At 39.5% G+C, this 12,521-nt stretch overlaps 1 long non-coding RNA gene across 3 annotated transcripts in view; it reads left to right on the top strand.

Annotated features, from left to right (window-relative positions):
* The first annotated feature begins 1,473 nt into the window (after positions 1-1,473).
* Positions 1,474-12,521, top strand: part of LOC112976241 — a 55,440-nt gene continuing 44,392 nt past the window's right edge. Inside the window, exons 1-4 of one of the 3 annotated variants that reach the window (XR_003256971.1) lie at positions 1,474-2,568; positions 2,859-2,972; positions 4,026-4,177; positions 11,121-11,173. This is a non-coding gene — a long non-coding RNA (uncharacterized LOC112976241). Of the gene's footprint in view, positions 2,973-4,025; positions 4,178-11,120; positions 11,174-12,521 lie in introns of all 3 variants that reach the window. The other 2 variants (XR_003256970.1, XR_003256972.1) reach the window with 2 other exon arrangements.

The following is a 12,521-nucleotide window of genomic DNA, read 5'->3' as shown; positions in this document are numbered from 1 at the left end:
CCTGGCCATGCCTGGTAGACTATTGTTGGATATCAGTTCACTTGAGCAGAAGCAATGAGGTCAAACCTGCTGAAGTACAGAAATGGTAAGATTGTACACAACGTTGTTAGTTCTTGTGTTGCGTAAAGAATAGCTGTATAAATAGCCCAGTCTCACAGATTACAAATTTAAATGTTTAGGCTAATACCTGAAGAATAACTTTCAGGCTATTGAAAGATAAAGCTAATTTAATTTTAGGAAAAGACCTAAGTGGTTGTTCTCACTAAAGTATCATCACACAGGTTATTTGAGGGAGATGAAAATGATGTTGGCTATTAAGAGCAAACTTGGGATTGAAGTGACCCTAACAAGCAACTACTTGAAACTAAAGCTTACCTGGTATACAGCAATTGAACTTTGCAATCTTTTCATGGTACTGATTTAACATGGTGCTTGAAGCCTTGTGTTAGCTATCTCAATGTGAAATGCCTTTACAGACTCTGTCCTCTGGTTTGTTATTTGCCATTAGTTAGCTGAGACCTGACTGAACAACTCCCTTTACAATCCCCATATCACTTGTTCTGACAGAAAGCTTCTTTCTATCCCTTGAAACAGTTAAGCATCTTTGGTTACTGTCACATTATCACAAAATAAGGAATATCTTAAAATTGCCTGTACATACCTAAAGAAGTGGGATCAAAATCATAGTAATGTATAGTTGCTATTCCTAACACAGGCCAATTAATGGTCATATGTTAATTTTTTAAGCATTGCAACATAGTACACTTAAACTAGTTGGATTACTCTTGCCAAATGGAGTCACTGGAGACGTGCATACTTCCCAGAGGAAATAGCTTTCGTCATGGTGGTTTTAATTATTATCTATAATGAAGTACTGGACAAATGATTTTTCCCCTCAAGTGAATATTAACAACTTGGAAAATGCAAAAATGAGGCAGTTCCTGTGGGAAAATAATCTTCCAGGTATCTCCTTATCATAAGTGAGTGTTCGTGATTGCAAACTTGGATCTGATTAATGGAAAGAAAACTCAGTTACTTGGATAGCCTGAAAGAAGATCCTAAGGTGCTGTAATACCATGTAGAAATGAGTAGCGCTTACAGTGCAAATAAAGACTATCCTCTTGTGTGTTCAAAGAAACCTTTGAACAATATTAATTTATTGCATGCTTGTTCTTGCATATACCCTATTTTGCATGATTTGTGATTAAGAGATCTGTCACCATATGTTCTGCAGTCCTGTTTAAGTACTAGGAGAACTAGTCCTTATTCAGTCTGTGTGAATCACTCCTGTGAGACAGCTGTGGGGAAAGTGAGTATCTTTTCTTTCTTTTTGGCACAGCATCTATTATGTTACTATTCTACAAGAAAATACCTATTTCTCTATCAAAACAAGCTGCAGTAACCTGTGGAAAATGTGGTTTATTTGTTAAAAATGTTTGAGGATGCTTAATTTTTGTAGATAGATTATCTAGCTCTCTTCTCCACTCCTGCTATAAATATGTTTATGCCTTGATATTTTAATTTTGTTTCACTGGTTTGCAGAAAACTGAAGAATTTTCAGTGATCGCTACAGGGTTTTGCAGCTCCTAATTTTTAACATGCTTCAGGCACAGGTTTTAAAATGAGCTTGTAAAAGTCAGGCTGGATGCTTTTTTTTTTTTTTTTTGCTAGATCTTCTTAGATTCCTATATTGTTATCTTGATGAGACTGTGTGCTTTGTAGTCTGAGCACCTGCTGAAAGGAAATAGAAAGGTTTCTCAAGACTATGAAATTGTAAGCTTGATATACCTTGTTAAAAGGCAAGGAGGAGAGGGAAATGTGCAGCTAATGAAATAAGGTATTTTCTGAGCTTTTCCAGGATGCATTCCAGAAACTATTTTTCTAGTTTTGAAGGGAAAAGCTAAACCCCAAACTTTTAAAAAAATGCTAAATTGAAATTTGGAACTGCTTTTGTTCGAACATGAGTTCATCAGATGTGCCCTTTTGTTGTGCAGTATTTTTGAAAAAGTTATAAYGATGAAATTAAACGTTTTCTAGATAAACGGTGTTTAGAAACACCGTTAAGTGTTTCTAAYGTTAAGTTTACAAACTTAAGGCTGATTCTGTAAGTGTATGATTTTAAAGAGTTTTTACTCGTACTCTTGGCACTTTGAAGCTTTTACCTTGACTGAGTTCTATAAAGCTGTGTGATAACTTTGGAGCCTTGCAGAGATGAAGGTTGCATCCTTGGTTGAAGGAAGAGGCCTGTTACTACTTTACATGGAAGTTCTTGGGCAAAGAGGCTGTGTGCCCTGTGCAATGAGTTTGATCTGCTTTAGGTCAGTATTGCCTCAAAACCTSAGTATTGGCAGTACGCTGCCTTAATGAAAGGCACAGCTGACTTCTTTACTTTTTGGTGCATCTCTGTTGCCAAACAGAACTTTCCATTGTGGAACTTTTGAGTGCAAGGTGTATGGAAGGGCTGTGTAATGAAGTGCAATAAAAGAATTCAAGTTGCCTTTCATGTTGAAGAGGTACAAGATTTGAATTGAAAATCTTGTTCTCGTAACGCTATGTGACAACCTGTTGGTAAGTCTTCTATGGTGTATTTGATATTTCAAAGAGGTGAGTGTTTTTTTCTGGGTAAACCTCTGGGTAAACCTCAATAGTTACTTTTTAATGATTGTTRTATTTTCTCTAATAAATACCCATATAAATCTCTCTATAAAAATAAGTGGCTCTCAACTGCAAGTTTTGTGTTGACAATAATACCTAAGTAATAATGCAGTAGATGAGTGCAGCGTGTGTGTGTTGCAACTGTAAGTTTGTAAACGGTACTAAGTCTCAATCTATGTACCTGGATTTCTTGGATGTTATAGAGTAAAAAGATCACTGCAAGCCTTCAGAACTGAAAATCTCCATGTGTGTGGCCTGTGATAAGACTGTCATGGGGTTGGAATGCTAGATGTTTCCTGCAGTTCCCCCTTCTGAAGGTATTTCTGAACTTCCTAGATACTTTCTGTACTTTGTGGGGTTCTTTTTTTTTTGGGGGGGGGAGGGGGTCAACCTCCATGTTTTCTAGAGGATCATGTTACGAGAAGGATACAATCTGAAGTTAACTCAGAGGGAATATTAGGTTATCATGGCAAATATGGTTTTGAATACTTGTTTGAAAACATAGTATGTTCTGTGGTGCTGGGTGCCAAGAGTACAGAGCCTTTGAGGCAGTTGCAGCATTTAGAAATGAAACATCTGTTACATAGAGAGTTTTCCTTTACTTCTTGACACATGAACCTTCGGTCAATGTGTTGACTTTGGGACAAGGATTTTAGCTGTTGTTTTTACAATAGCAGGAGTTGAAACAGCTGCTAATGGAAAGCACTGTCATAGAAAACACCYTCTTACTGTGTTACTGATGGGACAGGGGATATTAGAAAGCAATTGTCTTCAGCCCTCAGGAAAAATGTTCCTGTATCAATTCCATCTGATAAATCAATTGGTCAGTGTTGTGTTGATGCTTTTTTGTCTTGCTATATGACTATTTTGAGCAGTATATTCAAAGAAGACAATGTTAATTGTTCAAGATATTTAAAATAACAGATAAATGTTTACAGTTGCTTAATTTTTTTGTTGTTGTTTCAACCTGTAAGGAAACTGCCAGAGCAATGAGACAAAAAGCACAGATCACACAGGCCACGCATTGCCTCTATCRCCTAGGGTCTTAACTATTTCAGATACCACTGAGCATTTACTACTGTAAAGTATACGAAAATTTGAGAAATCCTTTGCAAAATTTGTGAAAATAGGTTGCTATATGTGGGCTTTGTGGCTTGTCCTGTGACAAGGTGGGCTCTTTTCATCATAATTGTTCTTCTGCTACTAATATATGTTGGCATTTGTCACATGAAGTGTGAATCCATCTCTGTACTAAATACACATTTTCCTAAATGATCAGCAATCTTACTATGAGTCTACCTTTTGCAATTCCCTCTAAAATATATTTCACCCTTGTTAGCTTCTCACATTGCCAATGATTATTCCTCCAGCATACCTGGGATATTGATACCAGCATTAATGGTGCCTATGAAATCTTGCTGTCTGCTTTGGTACCTGTTATCTCCAGCACTCCTTGGCACCTGGAAGAAGAGCCTTTCTCCACTGAAGTCTGCTCTGAAAAGGGACAAGGTACTGCTACAAGGTACTGCAATATTCTCTTTGGACTCCTGTCTTGACAGGAAAGAGAATGTAAGAACAGCTGTGCCAAATGTGTCTTTAGCCCAAATACTTGTTTTGAGGAACAGTGTGTCCCTTGTCACTAGGAAATGACACAAYCCTATTCATGGAATGAGGAAAGCTGGCTTCCTCATCTCTGGTATCTGTCCTACTCCTGCACTGGGTAGGACACAGGATGAGCTTATCTTCAACACCAAATTGCTCTCCTAACAGATTTTGAGAATTTCAGACAGTCTTTGTATAACTCCCTGAAGAGACAGAATCATCTCACAGTTTAGTCAACATATTGTAAATGTTTGTATAGTTTCTAGTCTCATCTTCAAGGGCTTCTCATTTAGGTTATGCTGGAAAGTGTAAATGTACTGTACTAGGTAAACAAGGGGTTTGTTCTTGCTTTTTAATCTATCATGAGGTAAATGTGGTGTGGGAGTGGTACATGGGCAGTGATGTTCATTTGTTGGAAGTATACCTATTTGGATTTTTCCAGTTTTCTGGCAGATCATTTTAGCAGAACTGTAATCTTGGACTGGAAAGAGAGATTCACTCAGATGTCTTTGCAGAATATAGCTCTATTTGYTTTGAAGCTTATAGGGGTCTCAACAGAAGACTCCTTGTCCAGGTAAGGCTGGACAAGGCATTGTTCATCTTTATTGCCCTGGCCAGTTTTCAGGCTCTTCTTTGGCTGTCTTTGGGGTCTCCCAAAGTCCCTTCTGCTTCTTCCAGATGTGTTATCTTAGCGTATGGAACACTTAAGACAATCCAGTGCAGAAAGCCTCCTGCCCTCACAAACCAGGTGCAGTGATGCTCTAGTACAGAGCCAGCCACCAGCTGTGCTCTGAGATGGGATCTGTTAGCTGAGCCTCTGTAGAAATTGGGCTGGGTTTAGTGCCTGATGTACCTTCACTCTAGTTCATCAGATCTGACAATTTTGGAGTACCTGCTRTTTCTGGAAAAGGCTGAACTCTTCTYTAGCTCTCTTAAGCTCCAGTTGGCTGCAGTCTTGACCCCATCAGCTTTTAATCATCTTGCTTCCTAATTTCTTTTACCTCCTGGTAATTTCCATGTACAAAATGGGAAAAGTGGTATTTTCTTCCTCTTTTTTGTCCATCCTATTGAATTTATAATCTCCGTAGAACTAGGATCCATTTTTGTTGTTTGAATAGTGCATGATGGGGAGTGGCATGTCACTTCCAGTTGGAGCCTCTAGCCATTGAAGGTTAATAAATGATGATATATGCACARTACAATACCTTTAAGGACTACCATGATGTCTGTGACAGGGCTCAGCCACTAGATGTCAGCATTATTTTAAATATTATCAACTGAAAGACCACTTGGCCATTACTGCTTAAAACGTGCTGATGTGAAATTGAATTCTGACTGTGAGTAGTGGGAGTTTCATTGTATGTTTAGGCTAAAAGTAAGTAACTGATAGCTGTTTTTGTGGGTGTCTATTATGCTAAAATAATAGGTAAAGTTTTTTTAGATTACTGGGCTTAATATGAGCCTTGGTAACTRCTACCAAGATATACAGACTCTTATGTTTGTGAAATTCTTGGTGAAACCCATTTTGCTAGCAGCATACCACGGTGATTCATCCTAATAACTCCTCACATCTTAGCGTTCATAAGATAGGCCTTGTTGCCTGCTAAAATAGCTCAAAATTAAGTAAGATTTAATAATAAGACTTTTGAAATTCAGTTATACGTGTATTCAGGTGTGGATTCATCAGAGCTGAAGGGGGCTATAGCCACCTCATTAGTAGCTCCCTGCTGGCAAAATGCTTTTGCATCACTTTAGCCCAGTAGCAAAGCTGRATAACCTTTATGTTCAAATTAGGGCTGCATCTAAGGGGAGAGTCGGCTAAACCAATTTAATGGCTCACTGATGCAGAGAAGGTGTGATCCTGTTCCCCTTCATTGTTCTTTGACTGGTTAATTTGTCAGAAAACTAGCCCATCAAAAACAAATGAATAGTTTTCTTCTGGAGAGAAGAAAATTTTTGTCTCTGATCAGACAAATGCCAGAGTCGGCAACAAGGAAAGAGTGAGACTGCAGCCAGGACAGGAAGAGAAGAAAAGGTAGAGGAGCAACTCTGACAAATGCAAGACATCASGTTTTCATTGCCCAAGGGGGAAAATATTAACTTGTCTTGTATGAGCCTTGATTTCCAACCCCTCTTGATCCTTTTGCTTTTCATGGCTGTTCCTTCTTGTTTCTGCCTTGCCAAAGATGTCAGAGCTCTGCGAGTGTCTTCTTGCCTGTCTGTGCCAGRTTCTTGTCCTCTGTGGGGCACAGAACACCCCTCATCCTGTTCCCCAAGTCATCTTTTCCTTTTCAAATTACTTAAAGACCTTTTCTCTATGCTTCCCACAGTAAGTGACTTGTAAAAGTGCAGTTAACTCTTTGTGTATTTCTTACTGCCTCGCACAATTTCTTCATTGCCTTTTTGGTGTAGTTGTTGGGTTTGTGTTGGCAGATCTCTGTATCCATCTTGATGTTAGGACTTTGAGAGGACTTAAGAGCTGGCTGGAACAAATGGCAGAGGGCCTGCAACTGTAAATCCATTAGGACATGGGCTCTCTGAACTAACATCAGTGCTTAACAACTAATAAAGAATAACATGATAATAGCTGATCTAATGTTCTGCATCGCATCAATGTTGAAACCACCTCTGCTGACTTGCAAAGGATGTATTCCCCCTCTTCCTTTTTGGTAGATTGTTATGGTTCCCATGCTACATACTTCATCATTTAAAATGGTTTGTAACATTTCGTATTTTATGTGGGCTTTCAAACACTTACTTCTGCTAGGCAGATCTTTTGCTGAACTCCTATTTTACATATTACCGTTATCACTTGGGATGGATCCTCTTTGGTTTTCTGAAAGAAGGAAAAGGAGTTTGCCCCTGTGGCTTGTGAATCTCTTTGTCTCAAGTGTATCTGAGATGAAGAGGTTTTGAATTGTGATTGAATTCTGTATTCCCTGAAGCCTTTGTATGTTTTGCAAAACAGTTATGTTTGGTAGAATCCAGTAAATACCAGACATATACTTTATTCTGAGTTGGGAATTTCATATCCTTCTGGAACAAAATACTTTATTTCCCACATGTTTTGACTACATTATATTGGCGCCATTCATGTCACTCCACTTAACATTGTGTCAGCATTCTCATTATAAGCTGTTTTTCAGAGGTTATAACTTGGACATAGAAATTTGCTTCCACTTGGAAACTTGGTCTCAGCCCAGAATTACAAAAAAATACAGATTTTTCCATAAAATTTATGTTGTTGTTTTGGGAGGGGAAGGCAGAAAAAAACCTTTGCTCTGAACAAAGGAAAAGCGCTTGTTTATAATATGTTATACTTTGACTAATTAAATGATGGAAAATTTAAAACCTGTCAATCTTTTTCAATTGTAGTAAATTCTAATATTGAAACCTATTTAGTACATTTATAGGTTTATTAGGTAGAAAGATGGAGAGAAATAGATCTGATTATGTAAGGCAGACGACGCATCTAGTTCCTGCTCCTGGGGATCTGCAAGTGTAATCCCATTAGCATTTTTCAAAACCTGTGAGGACTGAACATGTCAAATCCACCCCTCTCCTTTGAACTTCGAATCCCATCATTTGAGATTTGAAAGTGCTTCCATCTACTGAATTTATTGCACCTCTTATTACGTGTTTCAACTTATAACACATGTACCTTTTCCTGCGGTGCAGGAAGATGCTATTATATAGATGGAGAATTAAGGTGCAGTGTAACTAAGCAACCCTGCTATATATATTTTTATTTATTTATTTATTTTGTGTGGTAGGTCCATGTAGATAGGCTGCCTGGGAGGAGCAGGTGGACGGAAGGGAGGGGGATGCCCTTTTTTATGGCTGCTCTTTTAGAGCTCTGCAGACTTAGTCCCAGCATGTTTCTGGAGAACTGTAGTTGGGAGATCCTGTTTGTAGGGCTTCCAAGTAAATCTATTCTGGTAGTGATAACTGGTTTACTGCAGTTCCAGTTACTCTTGGGTTTTGTAGGATGGATGACAGCTACAAAAGCAGTATTTTGTTGCTTGGATTTTTTTCAAAAAGCACTGCCACAGTCCAATGAAAGCAAAATTATATTGATATGAAAGCTGAATGTATATCTCACCATGTAAGTTTTTATAAAACATCAGGAAACAGATTAACTATAAAATACTGTGGGGAAGCCAGGTGAGTGTTTTCTGTAACAGAAGCAGGAAGAGATGTGTGGTTTTTTTTTTTTTAAACAATCTACTCTGAAGGTATTCTATAATATAATTCCTTTTTTTAAAAAAACTAAAAAATCTAGGAGCCAACTCTGACAATCCGTTAAATTAATCGGGATTATGCCAAAGATGCACATATTGAATTTCAGCAAACAGGTAGTCCAAGTAGTTAGGAATTCTAGCAGTAGTAATTGCTGAAGATACCCAGGCAAATACCTTTACTGATCAACAGATTTTAAGCTGAAGAAAGCAACTATCCTGTCACAGTGAAATATGAAAAACTAAAGCAGGTTCTCCCCACATTTAAACCCAGTGATTTAAAATATCTTATGCTTTCCAGCTTCTAAACAATCTGGAGAGAGAAGAATACTTTGCATACAGTGTGACATATCAAACAGTATTGGGTCTTTCATTCTGCTTTTCAAAACAAGTACAAAACTAATATCTTCTAAAATTGCCAGACTGAAAAATATCCCATCAAAAAATGAAATTAAGCCTTATCCTAAGGGAAAAGCAGATGATGTGTGTGGGTTTAAAAAAAAAAAAAGAAAAAGAGCTGCAGGCCTGAGAATGCAAATTAAGAATGAGCAGACCTGGGGAAACAGTGTGTGAACATGCCTGCCTTCCACCTTGGAGTGCTGGATTTGTGCACAGTTCTGTAATTTGTTATGCCAACACAGTTTCTTTGGATTAAAGCAAGATCTGGGATTAGACTGAATGGCAAATATTTTGTGTGAGCCTCCAATCCAGTAATACACCAGCAAATAGCTGTGTCCAGAAGGACTAGTCGTAGGCCTGGGTTTTCACGGTCTTAATAGGAAGAGAATAGGGACTTCTACCACAAGGTAGAGTCAGTTATGTAGCTTTGTTCCTATCGAGAAGATGCTTTATTAATGATGGCAAATGGTGGAGGTGATTCTTCCCCTCTACTCAGCACTGGTGAAGCCACATCTAGAGTGCTGGGTCCAGCTCTGGGCTGCCCAGTACAAGAGATGTGGACTGACTGGAGCAAGTCCAGCAAAGGGCCACAAAAATGATTAAAGGACTGAGCATCTCTGACACCAAGAGAGGCTGAGAGAGCTGGGACTGTTCAGCATGGGGAAGGCTTGTGGGGGTATTATCAATTTTTATAAATACCTTAATGGGAGGGTGTAAAGAAGATGGAGCCAGACTCTTCTCAGTGGTGCCCGGTAACAGGACAAGATGCAACAGGCACAAACTGAAATGCAAGAAATTCTATTTAGACATAAGAAAAGCTTTTTTTTCCTGTAAGGCTGATGAACACTGGAGCAGGTTGCCCAGAGAGGTTGTGGAGTCTCCATCCTCAGAGATGTTCACAGCTGGACACAACCCTGGGTGACCTGCTCTAGCTGACTCACCTTTGAGCTGGGGGGGGGTTTGGACTAGGTGATTGCCAGAGGGCAACATCCAACCTCATTCATTTTTTGTGGTTCTGCAAAATGTAGACTTGCTGGAAAGTATATCCAATGGCTGGGGCCAGACATGCCCTTTATGAAAGATTTAACAAATCTAAATTTCTACTAAAGGTTTACAGTTTCCAACAACACTTCTGTGAATAAAAACAATAAACCAGCCTGAATCTTACCATTGTAAGGAGGTGAAAACCAGGCTCAGATACCATGGAGAATCAAGGATTTTCAGGGTGGTGTAATTGTTTATATTTTGCAAGTTTGGCCTTGAAACAAAAGTCAAAGAGAAGACTGATATGCCAGGCTTAACAGGCATGTGACAGACTAACAGTCTTGCTGGTTACACTACAACTAGTTTTTCTTCAGAAATGTGTTTTACAGCATTTAGTACAAACAAGTTTTTTGTTTTTGCTGTTAAGCTTAAAAGCAATTTCATAGAAGGAAGTTTATTCTGGTACAGAATTTGACCATAAACATATCCCTGAAGAGTCAGATCCTGTTTCGGGACTCTGATATCATGGCTCTGTTTTAGTTCATGAAAATGTCAGCTGTAATTCAGGCCTGGCTTCCTTCATGAGTGAAAGTTATGATGAGCTGAGGATGATCCTGCTTGGGAGCAGACTGAGCTTTTAATAGGGGTAAAGAGGCGGCTGGTAATTAGGAAAAGAAAAATTTAGTGAGTAAAGCATCTTGCCTGCTGAATAAAAAGATGGAGACTGTGAAATGTGAAGTTCAGTGCACAGAAAGTTGGGATAAGAGAGCCTTGATTGATTGAGCTGAAGAGGAGAGATGTCTTAGGGGGAGAGATAACTAAGGCCCAGCTGCAGGGAGGAGAGGAGACAGAGATGAGAATGAGCTTAAGTGTAGTCTCTTAGGCTTTGATTTTTGCAAACTGATCTGTTCAGGCAAACTCTTACACCCCCGCAGAGCCCACTGAAGATAATGGGAGTTTGTGCAAGCTCACAGGCATCAGCTTGTAGGAATGGGGCCCCAAATCCTGAGGAAGCGTTTACACTGAGTGCAAGTAATACAAGCAATGTTAGGAAATGCTACATCTCAGCACTTCCCAGTTTTGAATCAGAAGCAAACCAGCAATTGAGAAAGAGATCCTGTTTTATGGGCCATCCAGGAAGATAAGGTTGCATATATGATGTTGTGCTGTCAGTGCTTCTATTAAAAACCCCAGTGGAATTTACATTTGGTATCATGCCCCCCACCCCCAAATTTCTTTCAGACTAAAGTTTGGCAGATGAGTTTTCAGCCTGGGAGGCCGATGTTTTCTGAAATGTGAGTACAATTGGTTTAGACACTTGGCTTTACAGGGAATCTGGAAGGGAAAAAATACCAGCTGGTTTCTCATTTGCTTTACAAAATAATATTTTATACTTGAAAAGCTGGAGAATATTGTAAAGGTTAAGGTCATTAAGCTAAACTAGACTCTTATTCCTTGCTGTGGACCATGTCAAGACATTTGTGATATGTTTTAGAATGGCTATGGAGTTAATTACTCTGCAACCTGTACGCCATATAGTTGAGTTGCACTGGAAACTTTTAACCAGTAGTTTCAATTAGACCTTTATACATCATATTTTATTGGGAGTGTGTTACCTGGTAGAGCCTGGCTATTCTGAAGGCCTAGTTAGCTCCAACTGCAAAGGCCTAATGTGACAAGATGAGGACTGGGAGGTTTTTATTACAGTTTGAATGTTCCCTAGGGCAAGACTAGCATTTGAGGCACTGTAGTATCATCTTTGACAGCATAACTCAGGTTCAGGAAGGCAATCTAATCCCAAAGGATCTGAAACAGAGCAGGCATTCCCACTCACTCATTTGTGATCACAACTTTTCCAGCATTCCTATGGGAGATGTCAAACCTGCTGTTTTAGCTAAAAACCATCTGATCTATGCCTAAGACCATAAAACTTCTCTCAAAATCTGTGTTTAGTGCAAGTCCATAATTAGAGAGGGTTTTTTGTATGCCATCAGAAAAAATACTGCAAAGTAATGTCATCTTAAATATTTAGATTTCAAACCTTATGCCTGTCAACTCTCTATCTAGGTTTCATCCTGCATATATATTAATGATGATGATTTGCATTTCATATCTCTCTTTTTACCCCAAAACATGTAGTTTGCTAGAGTTCAAAGGCAGATGCTCTGTGACATCTAGACGTGCTCCATGGTGTTACTGTACCTGTGTGAGGCCCCCGGGAGGACTGGGACTTGTGTTTGGAGGTGAGCTGGCTGAGGAGGTTCAGCGGCGCAGAGTCTAGTTGGAGGCCTGTAGCTAGCGGTGTCCCCCAAGGGTCAGTACTGGGTCCAGTCTTGTTCAACTTCTTCATCAATGACCTGGAGGAAGGGACAGAGTGCACCCTCAGCAAGTTTGCCAATGATACAAAACTGGGAGGAGTGGCGGATACGCCAGAGGGCTGTGCTGCCATTCAGAGAGACCTGGACAGGCTGGAGAGGTGGGCGGAGAGGAACCTCMTGAARTTCARCAAAGGSAAGTGCAGGGTCCTGCACCTAGGGAGGAATAACCCCAGTCACCAGTCCAGGTTGGGGGTTGACCTGCTGGAAAGCAGCTCTGCGGAGAAGGACCTGGGAGTGCTGGTGGACACCAAGTTAAGCATGAGGC

Source organism: Apteryx rowi, unplaced genomic scaffold (assembly GCF_003343035.1).
Source record: "Apteryx rowi isolate R43461 unplaced genomic scaffold, aptRow1 scaffold_71, whole genome shotgun sequence".
In the NCBI taxonomy this organism is placed as follows: domain Eukaryota; kingdom Metazoa; phylum Chordata; class Aves; order Apterygiformes; family Apterygidae; genus Apteryx; species Apteryx rowi.
Note: the sequence above shows the minus strand (reverse complement) of the source record. Positions and strands in the feature narration are given on the sequence as shown.